This window comes from Coregonus lavaretus (genome assembly GCF_964263955.1).
Source record: "Coregonus lavaretus genome assembly, chromosome: 29".
NCBI classification, from domain to species: domain Eukaryota; kingdom Metazoa; phylum Chordata; class Actinopteri; order Salmoniformes; family Salmonidae; genus Coregonus; species Coregonus lavaretus.
Window position 1 is genome coordinate 7,634,127 of NC_140016.1, and position 26,124 is coordinate 7,660,250.

General features: G+C 47.4%; 1 pseudogene across 1 annotated transcript in view; it reads left to right on the forward strand.

Annotated features, from left to right (window-relative positions):
- LOC311104996 (actin filament-associated protein 1-like 1) overlaps nt 1–26,124 on the forward strand; it is a 41,038-nt pseudogene that overhangs the window by 5,494 nt on the left and 9,420 nt on the right. Inside the window, exons 3-6 of the transcript XR_014615823.1 lie at nt 21,905–22,088; nt 22,977–23,092; nt 23,619–23,745; nt 23,941–24,034. The product of XR_014615823.1 is annotated as an actin filament-associated protein 1-like 1 (transcript). The remainder of the gene's footprint in view (nt 1–21,904; nt 22,089–22,976; nt 23,093–23,618; nt 23,746–23,940; nt 24,035–26,124) is intronic.

Consider the following 26,124-nt stretch of genomic DNA (forward strand, 5'->3'; position numbering starts at 1 on the left):
TTCCCTATGCATGCATTAGATAGTCGCCCGTTAGGGTCAGGCCTAATCAGCGAGGTCACCGCTCCACTCTTAATGAGGACGCAGGGGGGTCATGAGGAGAGGATTAGTCTCTATCTTATTGATTCTCCTGCGTATCCTGTGGTGTTGGGACTTCCCTGGTTAACCACTCATGACCCAACTATTTAATGGCCTTCAGTAAAAAGAGGGCGACTAAATTACCACCCCATCGTCCGGGGGATTGTGCAATAAATCTCCAGGTGGGCGCTGCACTTCCCCGGAGTCACGTGTATCCTCTGTCACAGGAGGAGAAGGCGGCTATGGAAACATATGTCTCCGAATCTCTGAGACAGGGGTACATTCGGCCTTCCACTTCACCTGTTTCCTCAAGTTTCTTTTTTGTGAAGAAGAAGGATGGTGGGTTACGCCCGTGCATTGATTACCGTGGTCTTAATTAGATCACCGTCAAGTACAGCTATCCACTACCTCTGATAGCTTGTATGACGGAGTCATTGCACGGGGCGCACTTCTTCACGAAATTGGATCTCAGGAGTGCGTACAACCTGGTGCATATCCGGGAGGGAGATGAGTGGAAAACGGTATTCAGTACGACCTCAGGACACTATGAGTACCTTGTCATGCAATACAGCTTGATGAATGCTCCATCAGTCTTCCAATCCATTGTCGATTAGATTTTCAGGGACCTGCACGGACAAGGTGTAGTGGTGTATATTGATGACATTCTCATATACTCCGCTACACGGGCCGAGCATGTGTCTCTGGTACGTAAGGTGCTTGGACAACTGTTGGAGCATGACCTGTATGCCAAGGCGGAGAAATGCCTGTTCTTTCAGGAGTCCATCTCCTTCCTAGGGTACCACATGTCCGCGTCTGGGGTGAGGATGGAGAGTGACCGCATTTCGGCCGTGCGTAATTGGTCGACTCCAACCACGGTGAAGGAGGTTCAGCGATTCTTGGGGTTTGCCAACTACTACCGGAGGTTTATCCGGGGCTTTGGGCAGGTAGCGGCTCCCATTACCTCGTTGCTGAAGGGGGGACCGGTGCGTCTGCGGTGGTCAGCTGAGGCGGACAGGGCTTTTAGTCACCTGAAGAACCTGTTTACCTCGGCTCCAGTGCTGGCTCATCCGGATCCCTCCTTGGCTTTCACGGTTGAGGTGGACGCTTCGGAGGCTGGGATGGGAACTGTACTTTCCCAGCACTCGGGCACACCACCCAAACTCCGCCCCTGTGCGTTCTTTTCGAAGAAGCTCAGCCCGGCGGAACGCAACTATGATGTGGGGGACCGGGAGCTGTTGGCTGTAGTCCAAGCCCTGAAAGCGTGGAGACATTGGCTTGAGGGGGCTAAACACCCTTTTCTCATTTTGACTGACCACCGCAATATGGAGTACATCCGGGCGGCGAGGAGATTAAACCCTCGTCAGGCAAGGTGGTCCATGTTTCTCACCCGTTTTGTTTTCACCCTTTCTTACAGGCCAGGTTCCCAGAACGCTAAGGCAGATGCTCTGTCCCGACTGTATGACACGGAGGAGAGTTCCGTGGAGCCCACTCCCATACTTCTTGCGTCGTGTCTGGTGGCACCGATGGTGTGGGAGGTTGACGTCGACATCGAGCGGGCGTTGCGTAACGAACCCCCTCCTCCCCAGTGTCCAGAGGGTCGTGTGTACGTCCCGCTGGAGGTCCGCGATTGTTTGATCTATTGGGCTCACACGTCACCCTCCTCTGGTCATCCTGGCATCGGTCGAACAGTGCATTGTCTTAGTGGGAAGTACTGGTGGCCCACCTTAGCTAAGGACGTGATGGTTTATGTTTCCTCCTGCTCGGTGTGTCCCCAGTGTAAGGCTCCTAGACACCTGCCCAGAGGGAAATTGAAACCCCTACCCGTTCCACAACAACCGTGGTCCCACCTATCGGTGGATTTCGTGACGGATCTTCCCTCCTCACAAGGGAACACCACTATCCTGGTATTTGTGGATCTGTTGTCTAAGTCCTGCTGCTTCATTCCTCTGCCCGGTCTCCCTACGGCCCTACAGACTGCTGAGGCCCTATTTACACACGTCTTCCAGCACTATGGGGTACCTGAGGATATAGTGTCTGATCGGGGTTCCCAGTTCACCTCAAGGGTCTGGAGGGCATTCATGGAATGTCTGGGAGTCTTGGTCAGCCTTACCTCAGGGTTTCACCCCGAGAGTAACGGGCAGGTGGAGAGAGTCAACCAGGAGGTGGGTTGGTTTCTGAGGTCATATTGCCAGGACCGGCGGGGGGAGTGGTCGGTTTTCCTCCCCTGGGCAGAGATGGCCCAGAACTCACTCCGCCACTCCTCCACTAACCTTTCTCCTTTCCAGTGTGTATTAGGTTATCAGCCGGTTCTGGCACCTTGGCATCAGAGCCAGATCGAGGCACCTGCGGTGGATGAATGGTTTCGGCGCTCGCAGGAGACCTGGAATGCTGCCCATGTGCGCCTGCAGCGGCCATCGAGCGGCAAAAGGCGAGTGCCGACCACCACCGCAGTGAGGCTCCGGTGTATGCACCGGGGGACCAGGTCTGGCTCTCGATCCGAAACCTGCCCCTTCGCCTGCCCTGCCGGAAGCTGGGTCGGCGGTTTGTGGGGCCATTCAAAGTCCTGAGGAGATTGAACGAGGTATGTTATAGGTTACAGCTTCCTCCTGAGTATCGTATTAACCCCTCGTTCCATGTGTCTCTCCTCAGGCCGGTGGTAGCTGGTCCACTCCAGGAGTCTGAGATACGGGAGGTTCCTCCGCCCCCACTGGACATCAAGGGGGCACCGGCGTACTCGGTCCGTTCCATCCTGGATTCGAGGCGTCGGGTGGGGGGCCTGCAGTATCTCGTGGAGTGGGAGGGGTACGGTCCGGAGGAACGGTGCTGGGTCCCTAGGAGGGACATCCTCGATCCCTCCATGTTGAGGGATTTCCACCGCAGTCATCCGACTCGCTCCGCGCCGCGTCCTCCTGGCCATCCCCGAGGCTGGTGTCGACGCACGGCTGGAGCCGCGTGTCGGGGGGGGGGGGGGGTACTGTCACGGATCGGGCAATTACTTCCCTATTTAACCCGGTGGCTCCCATTGTGTTTTGTGCGTGTTTATTTCGTTTCGTGTGTTGTTTGGTGAGCGGGTTTACCCCTCCCTGTGTGGAGGTATTTTGTATTTGTTTCTTTACTTGTTAGTAAAGTACATTTTCATTGAGTTCTGTGTCCTGCGCCTGACTTCGATCCACCGCATTACACTGACACTCATGACATATGGACACACTGCCTATGAGCCTATGTCAATATACTATCCCCCATAGTAGAAAAGTTGACCTATTCTATTGGTCAGCTTGTCGAGAAAGAAATAGCCCAAACAGACTCTGGGACAGTTATGGGACGATAGATCACAAATTCATACAACCAGTAGGCCTAGGATACATAAACAAAAACTTAAAACATGAATCTGATGCAACAGATCAGAACGTTTACCTTAAAATATCGATAAACTATTATTTCTTAACATTATTAGCGCAGCTTCAATTACCAGTTTAAAAATAAAAATAGTAGCTATTTTTAATCGTGGCCAAAAAAACGATTTTGAACACACGATTGCATTTAGAATTGTTGCACAATGACTGGGCTTATAAAAGCGCTGTCTGACAGATTTTCTGCTCAAAGACTCTGTATCTGTATGCTGTGCGTGTCTGATAAATAAGAATCATAACGAATATACCCGCGCGCCAATTTATTTCCACAAAATTATGCAACTTCGCCCATAGACCAATAAGCATGACCGGTCAAATGTATTTCCATCAACTGGCATTTCCATCAATGACTAGGGAAAAAGCATATTTTTGCTATGGGATTTTTTTAAATGGGCTATTACCGGCTAATGGAAACCCTAGCGAGGACGCATGTACGCACACACACATACGCACACACCAGTACGCACACACAAACACACACATACACTAAGGATGATATGTGTAATTGTATTACTGGTAATGATAGCACACTGTGTTTCGTGGCAAAATGACACACTGACCACATTTTCCTCTGGTTGCTGAAGTGGCACTCTCCAATTCCAGCACAGCTACCAGGCATTGCAGTGGTCTAAATGCATGTTCCATATGGACAGCTCCTTAGGGAGACACACACACACACACACACACACACACATACACACACACACACACACACTCACACACACACACACACTCACACACACACACTCACACACACACACACACACACACACACACACACACACGCCCTCACACACACACACTCACACACAAGCAAGCGTCAGGTTCCAAAACCATACAAATCTTCTGTCAGCAGTTTTCTGAGTCAAAACAGAATTCTACAATGTCCAGAATATCAGGACTACTGTAAGAGGTTTCCTGTATCTGTTTGCCTCTAGTAAAACTACCCTTTGAGAAAGGAACATGTTTAAAGGGTCAAGGAAGGATCATGGAAGCTTTTCTTACAGGTGGGTTCTGTAGAACGCCAGACCAGATCAAACCTGTCCAGACCAGTTTGTGACTTGTCTTCTATCTGCAAGGTCATATCACTCTCTCTCTCTCTTAGCCCTTGGCACTAACAGCACACCATGACAATCTACCTTGGTTGTTTTCTGTGTGTGGAGAGGAAAGAGAGGGAGTAAAAGAGGCGGAGAGATGGAGGATGGGCGAGAGATGGAGGATGGGAGAGATGGAGGATGGGAGAGATGGAGGATGGGAGAGATGGAGGATGGGGGAGATGGAGGATGGGAGAGAGATGGAGGATGGGAGAGATGGAGGATGGGAGAGAGATGGAGGATGGGAGAGAGATGGAGGATGGGAGATAAATGGAGGATGGGCGAGAGATGGAGGATGGGAGAGAGATGGAGGATGGGAGAGAGATGGAGGATGGGAGAGAGATGGAGGATGGGAGAGAGATGGAGGATGGGACAGATGGAGGATGGGAGAGAGATGGAGGATGGGAGAAAGATGGAGAATGGGAGAGAGATGGAGGATGGGAGAGATGGAGGACGGGAGAGATGGAGGATGGGAGAGAGATGGAGAATGGGAGAGAGATGGAGGACGGGAGAGAGATGTAGGATGGGAAAGATGGAGAATGGGAGAGAGATGGAGGATGGGAGAGAGATGAAGGATGGGAGAGAGATGGAGGATGGGAGAGAGATGGAGAATGGGAGAGAGATGGAGGAATGGAGAGAGATGGAGGATGGGAGAGAGATGGAGAATGGGAGAGAGATGGAGGACGGGAGAGAGATGTAGGATGGGAAAGATGGAGAATGGGAGAGAGATGGAGGATGGGAGAGAGATGGAGGATGGGAGAGAGATGGAGGATGGGAGAGATGGAGGATGGGAGAGATGGTGGACGGGAGAGATGGAGAATGGGAGAGAGATGGAGGACGGGAGAGAGATGTAGGATGGGAGAGATGGAGGATGGGAGAGAGATGGAGGATGGGAGAGAGATGGAGGATGGGAGAGATGGAGGATGGGAGAGAGATGGAGGATAGGAGAGAGATGGAGGAATGGAGAGAGATGGAGAATGGGAGAGAGATGGAGGACGGGAGAGAGATGTAGGATGGGAGAGATGGAGGATGGGAGAGAGATGGAGGATGGGAGAGAGATGGAGGATGGGAGAGATGGAGGATGGGAGAGAGATGGAGGATAGGAGAGAGATGGAGGAATGGAGAGAGATGGAGAATGGGAGAGAGATGGAGGAATGGAGAGAGATGGAGGATGGGAGAGAGTTGGAGGATGGGAGAGAGATGGCGGATGGGAGAGAGATGGAGGATGGGAGAGAGATGGAGAATGGGAGAGAGATGGCGGATAGGAGAGAGATGGGGGATGGGAGAGAGATGGAGAGAGGGAGAGAGATGGAGGAATGGAGAGAGATGGAGGATGGGAGAGAGATGGAGAATGGGAGAGAGATGGAGGATGGGAGAGAGATGGAGGATGGGAGAGAGATGGAGGATGGGAGAGAGATGGAGGAATGGAGAGAGATGGAGAATGGGAGAGAGATGGAGGAATGGAGAGAGATGGAGGATGGGAGAGAGATGGAGAGAGGGAGAGAGATGGAGGAATGGAGAGAGATGGAGGATGGGAGAGAGATGGAGAATGGGAGAGAGATGGAGAATGGGAGAGAGATGGAGGATGGGAGAGAGATGGAGGAATGGAGAGAGATGGAGAATGGGAGAGAGATGGAGGAATGAAGAGAGATGGAGGATGGGAGAGAGATGGAGAATGGGAGAGAGATGGAGGATGGGAGAGAGATGGAGGATGGGTGAGAGATGGAGGATGGGAGAGAGATGGAGAATGGGAGAGAGATGGAGGATGGGAGAGAGATGGCGGATAGGAGAGAGATGGAGGATGGGAGAGAGATGGCGGATGGGAGAGAGATGGAGGATGGGAGAGAGATGGAGAATGGGAGAGAGATGGAGAATGGGAGAGAGATGGAGGATGGGAGAGAGATGGAGGATGGGTGAGAGATGGAGGATGGGAGAGAGATGGAGAATGGGAGAGAGATGGAGGATGGGAGAGAGATAAAGGATGGGAGAGAGATAAAGGATGGGAGAGAGATGGAGGATGGGAGAGAGATGGAGGATGGGAGAGAGATGGAGAATGGGAGAGAGATGGAGAGAGGGGGTTATGGGAAGCGAAAAGGGATAGGGAGAGCGCGACGGGGAGAAAGAGCAGTGAAACAGAGAGAAAAGAGTGAGAGAGAAAGGTGGGTTAGAGGGGATGGGAGCTTCCCGTAGCTATAGCAACCACTGCCACGCTGTTCCAATCACCAAGCCAACGTGTGGTTGCTAGGGAGACATTGTGAGATTACAGGGAGATGAGTTTAGGCAGCAGTGGTTTTCCCTCCTGACGCTCTAGGTTTTAGGATGGAAGACAAGGCTGTGTCTCAAATAGCACCATATTCCCGATATAGTGCTCTGGTCAAAAGTAGTGCACTATTTAGGATGAAAACAGGGATTATCCTGCGTCTTGTCTCCTGAAGGATCTCAGCTTGAGGGGATAAACACACGCATTCACCCTGCCTATTGTGTCTCCCCCACACACACCCACCCACCCACACACACACACACACACACACACACACACACATACACACATATATACACACACATTCACCCAGTTAGTTCTGATACGTTTCAACAGTGTTTATTGGTTGGTGATGTGTTCTGTGTGAGTAGCATTAACTTCTCCTTAGTCGCTGATCTAAGGTCAGTTTTAGTCTTTTTGACTATGGTTAGGGTTTAGGATTTATGTGTGTGTATTCTTAATGAAGGTTCCCTCTGTTCCCTCTGTATGCCTGAGTAAGACATGATGTCTGCTCATCATCAAATTGAGTCTGTGTTGCTTAGTTAGGTCTGACTGCCTGAGATCTGGAGGGAGTGGCTCAAATTCACTGTTTTACCCTGGAGTCTTCTCCCTCCCTCCCTCCCTCTCTCCCTCTTCTCTCTCTCCCTATCTTTCTTTCTTTCTTTCTTTCTTTCTTTCTTTCTTTCTTCTTTCTTTCTTTCTTTCTTTCTTTCTTTCTTTCTTTTTTTCTTTCTTTCTTTCTTTCTTTCTTTCTTTCTTTCTTTCTTTCTTTCTTTCTTTCTTTCTTTCTTTCTTTCTTTTCTTTCTTTCTTTCTTTCTTTCTTTCTTTCTTTCTTTCTCTCTCTCTCTCTCTCTCTCTCTCTCTCTCTCTCTCTCTCTCTCTCTCTCTCTCCCTTCTGTCTCTTGCTCTCCTCACAACAAGATGAACATCTAATTTTCCGCATGGTAACAGGGTTAAAACAGAAACAACTCAAAGGTTAACAAGGCATATATCTATTTCTCGTGATCAGCCTGCTACACACTCCTTCTTTCCAATCTCTCTCCATCACGCACACCCTCCTCTGTCCCTCTGATACTCCCCTTCTCCTCTCTCTCTCTCTCTCTCTCTCTCTCTCTCTCTCTCTCTCTCTCTCTCTCTCTCTCTGTCTCTCTCTTTCTCTCTCTCTCTCTCTCTCTCTCTCTCTCTCTCTCTCTCTCTCTCTCTCTCTCTCTCTCTCTCTCTCTCTCTCTCTCTCTCTCTCTCTCTGCTATGTCTCGCTCTCCCACCTTTCCTCTCTTGTGTTAAATCTCTGTGATGAATGGTTTCACTGTACTCTCTATGGAGTCTGTTAGCCATACTACTGTAGCTACAGGCTCTGTCCCACATCTTTGCTCCCTACGCTGAGATAGACCAGGGCTGTCTCCACCACCCCTTCTTCATGCTTCTCCTTCTACTCTGTGTTCCTTTCCCACTATCCTCCTCATCACCACTTTCTCCCCTCCCCGGTCTCTCCTCTATTCCTCTCCTCCTCTCTTTCCTTGCCTTCTGAACCGTTGCCTGCTAAATGGTAAACGCTTCAGCTGTAATGAATGTGCTGTTACAGACAGAGCCAAGAGATAGGGCTGGTGGGATGGAGGGCAAGAGAGAGAGATAGGGGAGGGAGGGAGGGAGGGAGAGAGGGAGAGAGAGAGAGAGAGAGAAAGACAGAGAGAGAGGAGGGTTTGGAGAGAGAAATGGAGGGAGAGCGAGAGAGAGAGAGTGGAGGATAGATAGAGGGAGAGAACTGAGAGAGGGAGGTTGTTTTAGGGTTCTGGGCAGTTCTGTAGAAGGGAAGGAGCGAGAGTGGGTGGAGGAGAGATGGATGGAAAGAAAAAAGAGAGAGGGTCCTCTGTAGCTCAATTGGTAGAGCATGGAGCTTGTAACGCCAGGGTAGTGGGTTCGATCCCCGGGACCACCCATACTTAAAAATGTATGCACACATGATTGTAAGTTGCTTTGGATAAAAGCGTCTGCTAAATGGCATATTTAGGGTTCTTCTTTTTTAGGGTTTTAGGAATGTTCATTGTGTCTGTTAGCTGAAGATAAATACTCAATCAGACCCTGCTGATCCCTAATCACATTGGCTTACAATGAGGACCACAGCTGCACATGCTAACGCGATGATAAAGCCTATGGTGTTTTAATGATCAGAGCTAAAGATGCTAACACAATGCTAAAGCCTATGGGGTTTTAGTAATCAGAGCTAAATATGCTAACACAATGCTAAAGCCTATGGGGGTTTTAATGATCGGCACTAAGATGCTAACACAATGCTAAAGCCTATGGGATTTTAATGTTCATCGCTAATGACGCTAACACGATGCTAAAGCCTATGGGGTTTTAATGATCAGAGCTTAAGATGCTAACACAGGGATGGGCACCTGGCGGCGGCCCCCAGACCCCCTTTTGTAGGCCCGCGGGGGGCAGGATCTTAGTCAGGACCTCAACTTACTGTTCAGAGTTAGAAGAGTAGAATACACAATGTGCACTAACAGTCACTCAATTAGCCAATGTCAGCTAACATTTTATACAGTAGATTAGTAAATTAGTCCAGCGGCCAGCTATCTAAACTTGTAGTAATCATGGTCGAATTACCGACCGGGATTAATTTTGTCATTCACTCTCACTCAGATATCATATTAAAAACTCCACCCTATGGCAAAATGTGTAGAATTGCAGGGAATAAGCTGTAAAACTGCTATTTTTTCTCTACGCCCCATGGCAAAATGAGTAGAATTGCATGAAATGTGCTATAAAATTGCAAAATCTTCTCTCTGCCCCATGGCAAAATGTGCAGATTTGCGGTATTCTTGCTTTAAAACCGCACAAAAAATTATACGCCCCATGGCAAAATGTGTAGAATTGCAGTAAAAAATGTTCTCTCCTCTGTCAAGAGGAGGGCTGGTAAAATGTTTTGCTGACAAGGTGGGGATATTGATGTGGGTACGCAGACCTGCGAGCCACTGTAGCCCCCCATGATGAGTTCAGATTTTTTGTGGCCCCCACCCCCATCAATGTTGCCCATCCCTGTGCTAACACAATGCTACAGCTTTTCACAAACCATGTGGTCCTGATTAAGAGCAGTAAAAAGCAGTTACCCAGAGCTTTCTTCATGTGCCAAGCCACATGTACGTTATATCTGCCCTGTCAGGGTTAGACACAGAACACCACAACCCAGCCCTGAACTGCCCTAGCCTATGATACGCGCAGCAGTGTATTTTCACCCCACTGTCATTTCCTGGAAACTAAGAGAGACTTGGGAACACAAAATGCTGCAGCACCACCTCAGCCTTTAGAATGGGACGCCACTGTCTCTAGGGCAACCACGGAAGGTTCATGGCTCCTATGGCAACCGGGGGAAAGGGGACGTCCCTGCCCAGAACATCCAACCAATGGTCACTCACCACACAGGGTAACAATGTGATTACCAAGAACAGGTGGCCCTTTCACCAATCCAACCTACCCTACAACTGCGTCCCAAATTTCACCTTATTCCCTATATAGTGCCCTACTTTTGATGGGCCCAGGTCAATAGTAGTGCACTATATAGAGAATAGGGTGCCATTTCAGATGCCGCCAGTCTACCAGTCCCACCAAATCCATTTAGGCTGTCATATGGCCTGATGCTATGGTAATGAGATGCATTAGGTTAATGATATGAGTGGTTTCTGTGTTTGAAGTCTGGCCAGGGCTGGTGGTGTCTGAGAGCATACTCTATTTAGTGTGTGGCACAGATTGAAAGGAAGGTAACTGCCGGAGAGATGGGGGAGGGGGGAGAGGGAAAGAGGGGGGAGAGAGAGAGAGAGATGGAAATTGAAATTGAATGTTTTAACATTCAAATAAAAATATTTAGTTTATTGTATTCCATTGAATTCAATCTCTGATAGAGAGACAGTTTTTGTTGTACGTTTTCCATCAAGAATTAAACTAAGAATACTTTATTCTCTCTCTGTTTTTCCATGGCGCATCAGATATCATGTGCTCTGTGATTTTGTGGTCAGCTTTCTGGCTGCGTCTCCCTGTTTTCAACTCCTCTGGGACGTTGTGTTTGAAGCTCTCTGCCATTGTTCTGTGGTTCAGGAAATGTGGCTGGCGCACACACAAACACACACACACACATCACACACATCACACACAGACACACACACATCACACACTCACTCAATCATTCACTCACTCACACACACACAAACACACACACATCACACACAGACACACACATACATCACACACTCACTCATTCACTCACTCACAAGCCCTATAATTGTCTCCCAATAGTAGCTGGATATCTCTCTCTCTCTCTCTCTCTCTCTCTCTCTCTCTCTCTCTCTCTCTCTCTCTCTCTCTCTCTCTCTCTCTCTCTCTCTCTCTCTCTCTCTCTCTCTCTCTCTCTCTCTCTCTCTCTCTCTCTCTCTCTCTCTCTCCCTCTCTTTCTCTCTATCCCCTCTCTTTCTAAGCAGCAGCTCCTTTCTAGGTGCCAAGCTCTGTCAGAATGATGAAGGTCCATCATTACAGCTCCTCATGTCATCTCAGATGGATGGAGCTGTCCTCTCTCTCCTGGGAGACTGGGATTGTCCCAAATGGCACCCTATTCCTTACTGTACATAGTGGGCCTTGGCCAACATTTGTGCACTATATAGGGAATAGGGTGCCATTTGGGATGCAATTTGATATTTTATAGCTGGTTATGTCAATACTCTCAACTCTGAAGGTGGTGTATGGAGGGGGTGGGGGGATGGATTGTGTGTGTGTGTGTACCAGGTGTGTGTGAAAAACATGACAAAACAAATGTAATGATGAAAAGAGGAGCGGCAGTGGCTAGAAGGCCGGTGACGACGAACGCCGAAGCCTGCCCGAACAAAGAGATGAGGCCGCTTCGGAGGGAGTCGTGACAGTGTGTGTGTTTGACCAACTGGGGACATTTTGTTGGTCCCCACAAGGTCAAATGCTATTTCTAGGGGGTTTAGGGTTATGGTTAGAATTAGTGTTAGGGTTTGAATTAGGTTTAGGGTTAGGGTTAGGAGCTGGGGTTAGCTTTAGGGTTAGGGATAAGGTTAGGTTTTTGGGTTAAGGTTAATGTTAGTGTTAAGGTTAGGGTTAGGGTTAGGGTTAGGGTTAGGGTAAATAGGATTTTGAATGGGACTGAATTGTATGTCCCCATAAGGTTAGCTGCGCAAGACTGTGTGTGTGTGTGTGTGTGTGTGTGTGTGTGTGTCAGAGTATGTGAGAAAGTTGAGCAGTCAGAAATCCCACTCATCACTCACAGTGCGCTACTTGCGCACCGCTTGGCGCTCCTTTCCAACCACTTCTCTAAAAACCGTTCTTCGCTCACAGGAAAAAAAATTGCAACTCCAAATTTAACCAACACCCATCTATTTATGTGACTACCTGGACCTACCATTTGGTTTTGAAATATCATTTGAATTAAAAGTTTTGAAATAAACAACAGGAAAAGGTGACTGTAATAATAATAATAATATAATATGCCATTTAGCAGACGCTTTTATCCAAAGCGACTTACAGTCATGTGTGCATAAATGTTTGTGTATGGGTGGTCCCGGGGATCGAACCCACTACCCTGGCGTTACAAGCGCCGTGCTCTACCAGCTGAGCTACAGAGGACCCCTGTAAGAAGCGCTCATCGTTTCAAATAGGCTACATGCCATATTGAACAGCATATAAACACTCTAAACAGTTCAGGAGCCAGACAGGGAGCCTAAGAAGAAACGAAAATGATTTAGTTAGGCTATATTATCTCAACTATTTCAAGGCTATAGTCTACAAAGAAATACATTTTGAAGCATTTGCGAGTGCAACACACTAGGCTGGCAGGCACATTAAGCTCTCAGCATTTACATTTTTTACAAACTCGCTCCATGGCGCTCCGCTCCTCACTCCAGCTCCGCTCCGCTCCAGCTCGCTCCACTCCAGCTCTGCTCCTCACTCCGCTCCAGCTCCACTCCAGCTCTGCTCCTCACTCCGCTCCTCACTCCAGCTCCGCTCCACTCCAGCTCTGCTCCTTACTCCGCTCCAGCTCCGCTCCGCTCTAGCTCCGCTCCAGCTCTGCTCCTCACTCCGCTCCAGCTCCACTCCAGCTCCTCCCCAAAACTCCGCTCCTCGCTCCAGCTCCAGCTCCGCTCCGCTCCTCACTCCAGCTCTGCTCCGCTCCAGCTCTGCTCCTCACTCCGCTCCAGCTCCGCTCCAGTTTCACTTCCACTCCAGTTCCACAGGTTTGTATGAGCACCTGATTTACATTGACACGTTTATAAAAAAGGAAATCATGGCCAATTCTGCAAACCCATAATTATAATTATGGATGTTTGGTGTGTGTGTGTGTGTGGGTCCACTGGGACACACACAATACAGCTCACAAAGGAAGATGATATGACTGCACAGAGATAGATTCATGCCTAAGGTTGTGTCATTACCCAGAGAGCTCACTCCAGATTTAAGGCGAGATTTCACGTTTTTCCAGGTCCCCAGGACGTCGGGAGACGCAGTCAAAACCGTCCACTAGAAAAATACTAAACAATTTAAAAACAAGTGCTCAGAGCTGGGATTGAACATGCAGTCGATGGAACAGGATCTCACTGTTTGGACCACTGCACCATTGTATGTGGACACCTGCTCATCGAACATCTCATTCCAAAATCATGGGAATTAATATGGAGATGGTCCCCCTTTGCTGCTATAACAGCCCCCACTCTTCTGGGAAGGCTTTCCACTAGATGTTGGAACATTGCTGTGGGGACTTGCTTCCATTCAGCCACAAGAGCATCTGTGAGGTCGGGCCTGATGTTGGGCGATTAGGCCTGGCTCGCAGTCTGCGTTTCAGTTCATCCTCAAGATTTTCGATGGGGTAGAGGTCAGGGCTCTGTGCAAGCCAGTCAAGTTCTTCCACACCGATCTCGACAAACCATTTCTGTATGGACCTCGCTTTGTGCACGGGGGCATTGTCATGTGAAACAGGAAAGGGCCTTCCCCAAACTGTTGTCACAAAGTTGGAAGCACAGAATTGTCTAGAATGTCATTGTATACTGTAGCGTTAAGATTTCCCTTCACTGGAACAAAGGCGCCAACCATGAAAAACAGCCCCAGAGCAATTATTCCTCCTCCACCAAACTTACAGTTGGCACTATGCATTGGGGCAGGTAGCGTTCTCCTGGCATCCGCCAAACCCAGATTCGTCTGTTGGACTGCCAGATGGTGAAGCATGATTCATCACTCCAGAGAACGCGTTTCCACTGCTCCAGAGTCCAATGGCGGTGAGATTTATACCACTCCTGCCGACACTTGGCATTGAACATGGTGATCTTAGACTTGTGTGCAGCTGCTCGGCCATGGAAACCCATTTCATGAAGCTCCCGACTAACAGTTGTTGTGCTGACGTTGCTTCCAGAGGCAGTTTGGAACTCGGTAGTGAGTGTTGCAACCGAGGAAATATTATTTTTTACGCGCTATGTGCTTCAGCACTAGGCAGCCCCATTCTGTGAGCTTGTGTGGCCTACCACTTCGTGCCTGAGCCATTGTTGCTCCTAGACATTTCCACTTCACAATAACAGCACTTACAGTTGACCGGGGCAGCTCTAGCAGGGCAGAAATTTGACGAACTGACTTGTTGGAAAGGTGGCATCCTATGACGGTGCCATGTTGAAAGTCACTGAGCTCTTCAGTAAGGCCATTCTACTGCCAATGTTTGTATATGGAGATTGCATGGCTGTGTAGACCTGTCAGCAAAGGGTGTGGCTGAAATAGTTGAATCCACTAATTTGAAGGGGTGTCCACATACTTTTGTATGTATAGTGTATGTTGGTATTGTACTTCAAACTATATGTAGGCAGGTTGCTTAGGATTCTAACCTTCTGTTTAATAAAAAAAATTGACATTCTTTCTCAAATATCAGACTCTTTAATGTTATATATAATCGTTCTATTGCAAAGCTCCCATAAATTCTAATCTCTCTAGATGCTGAGAAGGCTTTTAATAGAGCGGAGTGGGGCTACCTTTTTTATATTTTAGAGAAATGTGGCTTTAGCAAAAAAATCATTACTATACTCTTCTCAATTTGCACCTGTCAGAATGAATAACACCCACTCAGACTATTTCCCTCTCTTCAGAGGCACTAGACAGTGGTGTCCAATGTCTCCCTTTATTTTTGCCATCGCCATCGAGCCACTCGCTACTGCATTTAGATCCAACCCACATATAACAGGAGTGTTCAGAGGCGACATAGAACAAAGGGTCTCACTTTATGCTGATGACTTGCTTCTTTATATCGCAAACCCCAATGTATCCTTACCCATTGTGCTATCTGTTCTTAATACATTTGGTCTAGTCTCTGGTTACAAGTTAAATGTGAATAAGAGCAAGCTTTTCCCTTTAAATGCTGCAGCTCATAACTACCCATTACACACATTGCCTTTCAGAGTAGTTCTCGACAAATGTACATACTTGGGGGTACATGTCACGGACAAATTTGATAACCTTTTTAAGGCTATTTTTTCTCCTCTCCTTACTCTGGTGGAGAAAGATTTTGAACGATGGTCACTACTTCCCCTATCATTAGCTGGTCAAATGAATTAGGTTGAAATGAATACCCTTCCTAAATTCTCCTATCTCTTTCAATGTATACCTATTTTTATTCCCAAATCTTTTTTCCTCAAACTCTATGGGCTTATCTCAGACTTCATCTGGAATAACAAAAAAACAAAAAAATCCAAGGATCCGCAAGGTGTTCTTGCAAAGGCCTAAACCCTTCTACCTAATTTCCTGTTCTATTATTAGGCAGAGAACTTCTGTGTAATTCAGTATTGGATCCGTGCAGATACCACACACATCATTCCAGCATGGTTGAAGATAGAATCTTCCTCATTTATGCCATCCTCACTGGCTGCTTTAGCACATTCCCCTATTCATTCTGCTACTTCAGGTTATACTAAAAAACATTTTAGTAAAAACCACTCTCAAGATCTGGAACCAGTTTAGACGTCACTTTGGTTTGCAAACCTATTCATTAAGGGGCCCTCTACTCAGAAATCACATTTTCCGTCCATCCCTAGTACAGTGGGGGAAAAAAGTATTTAGTCAGCCACCAATTGTGCAAGTTGTCCCACTTAAAAAGATGAGAGAGGCCTGTAATTTTCATCATAGGTACACGTCAACTATGACAGACAAAATGAGAAAAAAAATCCAGAAAATCACATTGTAGGATTTTTAATGAATTTATTTGCAAATTATGGTGGAAAATAAGTATTTGGTCAATAACAAAAGTTTCTCAATACTTTGTTATATACCCTTTGTTGGCAATGAAACAGGTCAAACGTTTTCTGTAAGTCTTCACAAGGTTTTCACACACTGTTGCTGGTATTTTGGCCCATTCCTCCATGCAGATCTCCTCTAGAGCAGTGATGTTTTGGGGCTGTCGCTGGGCAACACGGACTTTCAACTCCCTCCAAAGATTTTCTATGGGGTTGAGATCTGGAGACTGTCTAGGCCACTCCAGGACCTTGAAATGCTTCTTACGAAGTCACTCCTTCGTTGCCCGGGCGGTGTGTTTGGGATCATTGTCATGCTGAAAGACCCAGCCACGTTTCATCTTCAATGCCCTTGCTGATGGAAGGAGGTTTTCACTCAAAATCTCATGATACATGGCCCCATTCATTCTTTCCTTTACACGGATCAGTTGTCCTGTTCCCTTTCATCTGACCATATGACATTCTCCCAATCCTCTTCTGGATCATCCAAATGCACTCTAGCAAACTTCAGATGGGCCTAGACATGTACTGGCTTAAGCAGGGGGACACGTCTGGCACTGCAGGATTTGAGTTCCTGGCGGCGTAGTGTGTTACTGATGGTAGGCTTTGTTACTTTGGTCCCAGCTCTCTGCAGGTCATTCACTAGGTCCCCCCGTGTGGTTCTGGGATTTTTGCTCACCGTTCTTGTGATCATTTTGACCCCACGGGGTGAGATCTTGCGTGGAGCCCCAGATCGAGGGAGATTATCAGTGGTCTTGTATGTCTTCCATTTCCTAATAATTGCTCCCAGAGTTGAGTTCTTCAAACCAAGCTGCTTACCTATTGCAGATTCAGTCTTCCCAGCCTGGTGCAGGTCTACAATTTTGTTTCTGGTGTCCTTTGACAGCTCTTTGGTCTTGGCCATAGTGGAGTTTGGAGTGTGACTGTTTGAGGTTGTGGACAGGTGTCTTTTATACTGATAACAAGTTCAAACAGGTGCCATTAATACAGGTAACGAGTGGAGGACAGAGGAGCCTCTTAAAGAAGAAGTTACAGGTCTGTGAGACCCAGAAATCTTGCTTGTTTGTAGGTGACCAAATACTTATTTTCCACCGTAATTTGCAAATAAATTCATTAAAAATCCTACAATGATGATTTTCTGGATTTTTTTTCTCTCAATTTGTCTGTCATAGTTGACGTGTACCTATGATGAAAATTACAGGCCTCTCTCATCTTTTTAAGTGGGAGAACATGCACAATTGGTGGCTGACTAAATACTTTTTTCCCCCACTGTAGATGGAGCCTTCTCCATGTGGTTCAGCCTTCATTCAATGATTTGTATATTGATGGCACGTTTGCATAGGTTCCAACAACTCTCAGCTAAATTCCACTTTCCGAATAGTAATTTCTTTAGATATTTACAGGTGCGCAGCTTTGTCTGTGACCTCTCACCTCCCCACTCTTCCTGTGGCCCCTCCCACTGATGCTTTTTTTAGAACCATTCCCAACTGTAAAAGGTATATTTGCGACAGGTGTCGGCAAGTCCCTGCTTCATTAATAAATATGTTATGGTCCTACTCTTCTCTACATAACTATTGGTCTGCCATCGTTGATACCATAAAGTATTACAAGTGCATTTTGCTCCTACTGCCATAACATCATTATTTGGGGTAATACCTGATACTATAACCCTACCAAAATATAAATCTGACTTTGTAGCCTTTTTGAGTTTGTTGGCAAGAAGGTTGATTTTACTTCTGTGGAAATCGCCCTCTCCTCCTCATTTCGTGTGGATTAAAGATGTCTTACACTTTAGTAAATTTGAGAAGATAAAATATACCCTACGGGGTTCTTCTGAGAAATTCTACCGAATGTGGCAGCCTTTCTTTACCTATGTAGAGACACTGCAACTTCCCTCTACTCTACCTTTGTATTTAATTTGTCTACCTTTGTGAGTGTTTAATATTAGCCTGACTTATTATAATCATTTTTCTAATCATTTTGAAGACTAGCTATGTTTTGTTTTTGTGCACTTTGTTGTTTCTAATGTATGTTTTGTTATGAAAGTGTTACTTAAGTATTTTATATTTTGTATGGGTATATACATTCCTAACTCATTCAAAAGCATTTTCCCATGGTATATATCGAATATATAAAATCATGTGCAATGTTACTGTATTTCAAGCATTGTTTACACTGTAAATGTGAAGAAAAAAAAACAATAAAAAAACCTTCTCAAAAGCTTCTTAGAGGAGGTGCTTCCACAATATTGTGATTTGAACCACATACAAGGTAAAGTATTGTATTCTTCACACAGTAAGCCATTATCCCAGTACGCTACCTTTTTAAGCTTTTTTAAATTAAATGTACAGATTAAGTCAGAAGTTTACATACACTTAGGTTGGAGTCATTAAAACTCATTTTTCAACCACTCCACAAATTTCTTGTTAACAAACTATAGTTTTGGCAAGTCGGTTAGGACATCTACTTTGTGCTTGACACAAATACATTTTCCAACAATTGTTTACATACAGATTATTTCACTTATAATTCACTGTATCACAACTACACTAAGTTGACTGTGCCTTTAAACAGCTTGGAAAATTCCAGAAAATGATGACATGGCTTTAGAAGCTTCTGATAGGCTAATTTACATAATTTGAGTCAATTGGAGGTGTACCTGTGGCTGTATTTCAAGGCTTACCTTCAAACTCAGTGCCTCTTTGCTTGACATCATGGGAAAATCAAAAGAAATCAGCCAAGACCTCAGAAAAAAAATTGTAGACCCCCACAAGTCTGGTTCATCCTTGGGAGCAATTTCCAAACGCCTGAAAGTACCACGTTCATCTGTACAAACAATAGTAGGCAAGTATAAACACCATGGGACCACGCAGCCGTCATACCGCTCAGGAAGGAGACGCGTTCTGTCTCCTAGAGATTAACGTACTTTGGTGCGAAAAGTGCAAATCAATCCCAGAACAACAGCAAAGGACTTGTGAAGATGCTGGAGGAAACAAGTACAAAAGTATCTACATCCACAGTAAAACGAGTCCTATATCGACATAACCTGAAAGGCCGCTCAGCAAGGAAGAAGCCACTGCTCCAAAACCTCCAATAAAAAGCCAGACTACTGTATGCAACTGCACATGGGGACAAAGATTGTACTTTTTGGAGAAATGTCCTCTGGTCTGATGAAACAAAAATAGAACTGTTTGGCCATAATGACCATCGTTATGTTTGGAGGAAAAAGGGGGGTGCTTGCAAGCCGAAGAACACCATCCCAACCGTGAAGCACAGGGGTGGCAGCATCATGCTGTGGGGGTGCTTTGCTGCAGGAGGGACTGGTGTACTTCACAAAATAGATGGCATCATGGGGAAGGAAAATTACGTGTATATATTGATGCAACATCTCAAGACATCAGTCAGGAAGTTAAAGCTTGGTCGCAAATTAGTCTTCAAAATGGACAATGACCCCAAGCTTACTTCCAAAGTTGTGGCAAAATGGCTTAAGGACAACAAAGTCAAGGTATTGGAGTGGCCATCACAAAGCCCTGACCTCAATCCCATAGACAATTTGTGGGCAGAACTGAAAAAGCATGTGCAAGCAAGGAGGCCTACAAACCTGACTAAGATACACCAGCTCTGTCAGGAGGAATGGGAAGCTTGTGGAATGCTACCCGAAACGTTTGACCCAAGTTAAACATTTGAAAGGCAATGCTACCAAATACTAATTGAGTGTATGTAAACTTCTGTCCCACTGGGAATGTGATGAAAGAAATAAAAGCTGAAAGAAATAATTCTCTCTACTATTATTCTGACATTTCACATTCTTAAAATAAAGTGGTGATCCTAACTGACCTAAGACAGGGAATTCTTACTAGGATTAAATGTCAGGAATTGTGAAAAACTGAGTTTAAATGTATTTGGCTAAGGTGTATGTAAAATTCCGACTTCAACTGTACGTAAACTAGTCACTACACAATTTTGGTTCAGTAGTTATCAGTTTTGAGAAGTTTGATTATGCGCTAATTAAATGTATTGTTAACAAATGACAAAAAAATATTACAAAAAGTAATGTGAATATTGCATTACGAAAGGCAGGTAGTTAGATTGAATATGAATGCAAATTGAAAGAGCGATTTGGTGCAGTGAACAAAAGACTTTGTGAATTTGTTTGTTGTACTCAGTCAATTGAAAATGTGCTTAGAGTTTTGAAACATGAGCCATTTTGATGATCTGTTTAGATTTGTGTGCTTAAAGTTGTGAAAATGTACCACATACTGTACTTGTGAAAATTGCACCAAAGTGATTGAAAAAACTGTAACCAATTGGAATTAATGCCTGAGCTTAACCCTAGAGTTGTTTCTGTTTTAACCCTTATCCCAAACCTTAACCATTAATTATACGGTGTGAGGGAGAGAGAGAGAGAGAGAGAGAGAGAGAGAGAGAGAGAGAGAGAGAGAGAGAGGGATAGAGAGAGAGAGAGGCAGAGGCAGAGGGAGAGAGACAAAAAAAATGTATGCACGCATGACTGTAAGTCGCTTTGGATAAAAGCGTCTGCTAAATGGCATATTATATTATTATTATAGAAGTGCGAGAGAGACAGAGAGAGTGATGGAGGGCAAGATGCTGATTCACTGATCTGATTTAAACGTATTGATCCTCTGGGTTTGCTGACTCCCTCTCCCACTGTGTGTGTGTGTGTGTGTGTGTGTGTGTATGTATGTTTGTGTGTGTGTGTGTGTGTGTGACCTTTAGAAGGTCCATTGACCTTTTAGGAACCTCGACCACTAGATTTAACATAGTTTCTCTCTTCACTTGACCTTACAGACAAATAGCTGTGGAGAATATCAACTCTGTTTACTATAACAACCCACACGTAGTCTCTCTCGCTCTCTCTCTCTCTCTCTCTCTCTCCATTCCTCTGTCTTTCGATCTCCCTCTATCCCTCTCTTTCTCCTCTCTCCCTCTTTTTCTCTCTCTCTCTCTCTCTCTTCTCGTGGATGAAATGTAGGAAAATGCCTTTTGTTCCGTCTCATTTTATCTATAATGAAGGAATCGTTTCTGGATCTCTGGAAAATGAGTTTTCCACTGTCTTTATTTTCACATCACAGCAAACTGTTAGCCGAGTGTCCACAAACTGCATACCCGACACCCAGAAATACACTCACGCACGCAAATACACACACACACACACACACACACACACACACACACACACACACACACACACACACACACACACACACACACACACACACACACACACACACACACACACACACACACACACACACACACACACACACACACACACACACACACCATGTTTATGTCTGCCTGTCTGTAATGAGGGTGGGATGTTCTGTCTGGAGAAGCAGGGAGGAGGAAACTTAATGAAACCCAACAAAGTTCCTTTCTGTCAGAACAACCACTAAATAACCCTCTGAGCTCCCCATAAAACACTAATTGGCTAATTTCAAACAGTTTACTGTGGAAGTAGGGCAGATGTGATCAACTGGGTCCATATCCGGGATATAGACTAGCTTTGCCACCTAAGCTAAAGCTGAGGAATTACTGTAGCTTGGTGCAATTAGTTTTGTATCTCGTTTTTACCATGGTTGTTCATGTAGAATAGTTTGAGTGTTCAGTCTTCAACCTAATCCACCGTCTCTCTCTCTTTCTTCCTTTCTCTCTCTTTCTCTCTTTCTCTCTCCCTTTATCTCTCTCTTTCCTCCTCTCCCTCTCTATCCCCTTCTCTTCCCCCTCCCTCTCCCCCTCTCTCTCTCTCCCCCCTCTCTATCTCTCTCCAGTGTGTGGGTGTGACCTGGCTAGATCTGGGTTCTTTCAGAAGAGTGGTGAGTACATCTGTACGTCAGATTACCAGCGTCTGTACGGGACGCGCTGTGACCGCTGTGATGGATTCATCACCGGGGAGGTGGTCTCCGCTCTGGGGAGGACATACCACCCTACCTGCTTCGTCTGCAGTGTCTGCAGGTACACACACACACACACACACAAACACACACTTATCCTGATTGATCAATGTGATCAAGCGAAACAGTGAGGGTGAGGTTTAGCTCTTTTGTAGTTAGCGCTCAGTGAACTGGTATTTTGAAAATGCAGCAGAGATGGTGGGAGACCGAGACGGGGAGCGTGCTGTCAGAGTAGGACAGAAATAGCATCACTGCTTTTGTGTCCAGAGTAATGCAGCTTCCATTAAATATGTAGAGTAAAAAGATGAAAGGCTGACGTTGCAGAGAGACTGGAGGAAGAGACACACGCAGGTAACAGCAAAGTCACACACACACACACACACACACACACACACACACACACACACACACACACACACACACACACACACACACACACACACACACACACACACACACACTCCTTTAGTCTAGTATATCTAAGAACATCAGCTATCTGAAAGCATCCAAACATGGTCTCCAGACATGCTAGACAGTATGTAGGCCATCCAAGGGCATCTTCCTCACGACCAGACATGATACCTGCTCTCACATCCAATATTCACTGACAACACACAGTCTTCTCTGGCTAAAGTAAGGGGTTATTCCTGTGTCTATCTAAAGCTGGGCTTTATAGGCTTTTGAGTTTATTTTTATCTCAGTCACAGTGAAACCAGTTTGTTTAGTGTGTGTGTGTGTGTGTGTGTGTGTGTGTGTGTGTGTGTGTGCGCGTGTGTCCTCATCCCAGTATGGCATGAGAGCGTTGGTTGTGCAGTGATGAGGACAATGACCAGGTGGCACCAGCTGTGGTGTCTCCCCTGGGCACAGTGTGGTTGTGCGTGCATACGTGCATACGTGCCTATGTGTACGCGAGTGTGTGTTTAATCAGTGTGTATCTCCCCCCATGCAGGAAGCCGTTCCCTATCGGAGACAGAGTGACGTTCAGTGGGAAGGACTGTGTGTGTCAGCAGTGTTCTCACACACTCGTCACCTCCAACGAACCAATCAAGATCCATGGACCCAGCCGTAAGCCCCGCCCTCATAACGTCATGAACCAGAGGTCTTCACGGGTCCAAAAAGTTGTCTCTCTCTCGCTTTTTTTCTCTCACCCCCCTATTCTCTCCCTCTTCTCGTCGCCTTTTTCCCTCCTCCCCTCCCTCCCCATCCCCCTCTCTCCCCTCCTCCTCCCTCTCCCACTCCTCCTCCACTCTCCCTTCTCTCTTTCCCCCTCCCCCTCCCTTCACACTCTCCCCCCTCCCTCCCCCTTCTCCGGTTCTCCCCATCTCCCCCTTCTCCCCCTCTCCCTCTCACCCTTATCTCCCTCCCTCCCCCTCTCACCCTTATCTCCCTCCCTCCCCCTCCTCCCTCTCCCCATCTCCCCCCTCTCTCTCCCCCTCCATCTCTCCCTCCCTCCCCTCTCCCTCTCCCCCTTCTCTCCCTCTCCCTCTCCCTCCCTCTCCCTCTCCCCATCCCCCCCCCTCCTCTCCCCTCCCTCTCCCCATCTCCCCCCTCCTCTCTCCCTACCTCCCACCCCTCCTCCCTCTCTCTCCAGACTGTTCAGGGTGTGGAGAGGATATAAAACAGGGACAGTCTCTGCTGGCGTTGGAGAAACAGTGGCATGTCAGCTGCTTCAAGTGTCACACCTGCAACATGGTCCTCACTGGAGAGTACATCAGCAAGTCAGTACACACACACACACACACACACACATGCACGCTCATAACGAACAGACACACACACACACAACCACACACACACAGCCGTATATACACACAGACACGTGGGCATGCACACACACACAAACAAACAGACACACCACACACACACACAGACAAACACACCATTGATGGTAATTTTTTGCATTTGTGTTTCAGGGACAACGTGCCGTACTGTGAGTCTGATTACCACGCCCAGTTTGGGATTAAGTGTGAGACGTGTAGCAGATACATCAGTGGACGGGTACTGGAGGTGAGCACTGACACTCTCCCACTGGGGACCTATACTGTCCTGTGTGGCCCTCACCTCACCTCACCTCACCTCACCTCACCTCACCTCACCTCACCTCACCTCACCTCACCTCACCTCACCTCACCTCACCTCACCTCACCTCACCTCACCTCACCTCACCTCTCCTCTCCTCTCCTCTCCTCTCCTCTCCTCTCCTCTCCTCTCCTCTCCTCACCTCACCTCACCTCACCTCACCTCTCCTCTCCTCTCCTCTCCTCTCCTCTCCTCTCCTCTCCTCTCCTCTCCTCTCCTCTCCTCTCCTCTCCTCTCCTCTCCTCTCCTCTCCTCTGTGTGTGTGAAGTACTCTGTGCCTCTCCCTCAGTCTCTCTCTCTCTGGGTTATGAACAGCTTCTACAACACGGCTGGCTTTATCTGCTGGCCTGTGGTGGGTGTGTGTCTCTGTGTGTGTTTATGGTATGTGTTTGTGCCTGTATATGTTCATGGTGTATGTGTGTGTGTGTGTGTGTGCCTGTGTGCTTGTGTGTGTGTTTCTGGTGTGTGTAGAGCTAGCAGGCCTCTCTCTGCCCTCCTGCCTCTCTGTATCTTAGAGCTAGCAGGCCTCTCTCTCCCCTCCTGCCTCTCTGTATCTTAGAGCTAGCAGGCCTCTCTCTCCCCTCCTGCCTCTCTGTATCTTAGAGCTAGCAGGCCTCTCTCTTCCTTCCTGCCTCTCTGTATCTTAGAGCTAGCAGGCCTCTCTCTCCCCCCTCCTGCCTCTCTGTATCTTAGAGCTAGCAGGCCTCTCTCCTCCCTCCTGCCTCTCTGTATCTTAGAGCTAGCAGGCCTCTCTCTACCCTCCTGCCTCTCTGTATCTTAGAGCTAGCAGGCCTCTCTCTCCCCTCCTGCCTCTCTGTATCCTAGAGCTAGCAGGCCTCTCTCTCCCCTCCTGCCTCTCTGTATCTTAGAGCTAGCAGGCCTCTCTCCCCTCCTGCCTCTCTGTATCTTAGTGCTAGCAGGCCTCTCTCTACCCTCCTGCCTCTCTGTATCGTAGAGCTAGCAGGCCTCTCTCTCCCCCTCCTGCCTCTCTGTATCTTAGAGCTAGCAGGCCTCTCTCTCTCCCCTCCTGCCTCTCTGTATCCTAGAGCTAGCAGGCCTCTCTCTCTCCCCTCCTGCCTCTCTGTATCTTAGAGCTAGCAGGCCTCTCTCTCTCCCCTCCTGCCTCTCTGTATCCTAGAGCTAGCAGGCCTCTCTCTCTTCCCTCCTGCCTCTCTGTATCTTAGAGCTAGCAGGCTTCTCTCTTCCCTCCTGCCTCTCTGTATCTTAGAGCTAGCAGGCCTCTCTCTACCCTCCTGCCTCGCTGTATCTTAGAGCTAGCAGGCCTCTCTCTACCCTCCTGCCTCTCTGTATCTTAGAGCTAGCAGGCCTCTCTCGGTACCCTCCTGCCTCTCTGTATCTTAGAGCTAGCAGGCCTTTCTCTTTCCTCCTGCCTCTCTGTATCTTAGAGCTAGCAGGCCACACTCCCCTCCTGCCTCTCCGTATCTTAGAGCTAGCAGGCCTCTCTTCCCTCCCGCCTCTCTGTATCTTAGAGCTAGCAGGCCTCTCTCTCTACCCTCCTGCCTCTCTGTATCTTAGAGCTAGCAGGCCTCTCTCTCTACCCTCCTGCCTCTCTGTATCTTAGAGCTAGCAGGCCTCTCCTTCCCCCTCCTGCCTCTCTGTATCTTAGAGCTAGCAGGCCTTTCTCTTTCCTCCTGCCTCTCTGTATCTTAGAGCTAGCAGGCCACTCTCCCCTCCTGCCTCGCTGTATCTTAGAGCTAGCAGGCCTCTCTCTACCCTCCTGCCTCTCTGTATCTTAGAGCTAGCAGGCCTCTCTCTCCCCTCCTGCCTCTCTGTATCTTAGAGCTAGCAGGCCTTTCTCTTTCCTCCTGCCTCTCTGTATCTTAGAGCTAGCAGGCCTCTCTCTCCCCCTCCTGCCTCTCTGTATCATAGAGCTAGCAGGCCTCTCTTCCCTCCCGCCTCTCTGTATCTTAGAGCTAGCAGGCCTCTCTCTCTCCCCTCCTGCCTCTCTGTATCTTAGAGCTAGCAGGCCTCTCCTCCCTCCTGCCTCTCTGTCTCTG